We start from the raw sequence: 1,265 nt of genomic DNA, 5'->3' as shown, positions 1-1,265 counted from the left end.
AAATAGTTATAAAATTAGTAATACTGAAAAAATATCAAAATTAGGGTTCAAACATTCAGTTGGTCTCGTGCTATTTTTTTATACGTGTGAAAAACAAACTGTGTTGAACTCTGATTTCAGCATCATAAATTATTCAGAATTTCTCAAAAATTAGTAGGATTCTACTATAACTATAATTAATATACACTATTATATAAAAAAAATGACTTATAATAATCTTTCCAAGTGACTAAAACAAAAACAAAAAAATGACACTAAGGTAGTGGTATTTTCAAGGCATGATGTACCCAAGAATTCTCTAATATTTTGGACATTGCTCTAAGTTATTATATGGATGATTTTATAAGTGGTTAAATTATTCAATTATTATAATATTTTGATCTTGTAATTCATCGAATTTAATTTTAAATTTAATCGTTCATAATATATAAATTGAAGTGATGTTAGACATGATATGATATCTTATATAAAACATTAATCATGTATTGTGTGAGTACATTATATATAAAACTAAAATATTATTATGCTGTTTTATATTATGTGAATTAATTGATCACATGGCTCTTTACTCTTATACATTGGCTAAGATACAATTATTGATCAACTCCTGCTAAATATAATTTTAATGCGTATTTAATTGAGCTAAAAACTACATTTGACAGAAACACTTGTTATACTTTTATATGCTCATTTATTAATCATTGTTCATTTAAGAACATAGGTAATTAATATTAGAGCCAATCAACATGCAAGATTAAATAATAACAATTTACACAAACACTTATTTTATGCTCAATGATTAGCCCAATTATTAGGCTACGGTACAAGTTGTATTACTTATGAATTATTAATTAGAGATCACAATAGATTATCACGACTAGAAACTTGTACAAAATTATTGAATTTTTGTTTAATATGAGTATATGTATATGCATGGATAAGCACGAGATGAATATATAACATATTCACTAAATATATTGCATTTGAACTTTTTTTTTTAGAAAAGAAAACCAATATATTAAAGAGACATAGAAGCAGACACATTTGGAGTACTGCCAAGGCATCTTAAAGTATAAATTTTGTCAATGAAATGGGTCACTAAATTCCCTTCAAAAGAAACAAGGTTAGCAAAACTAAAATCAGAAATTAATAACAAAACAAAACCATTAAAACTAAACCCAGCCCCCATCATCAGTCGCCTGATCACAATTAAAAGCTTCCTTGTGACCCATTTGAACCCTTGGACCAAGGCCAAGGACCCTCCT

This window comes from Humulus lupulus, chromosome 5, assembly GCF_963169125.1.
Source record: "Humulus lupulus chromosome 5, drHumLupu1.1, whole genome shotgun sequence".
Classification (NCBI taxonomy): domain Eukaryota; kingdom Viridiplantae; phylum Streptophyta; class Magnoliopsida; order Rosales; family Cannabaceae; genus Humulus; species Humulus lupulus.
This window is presented reverse-complemented; position numbering follows the sequence as displayed.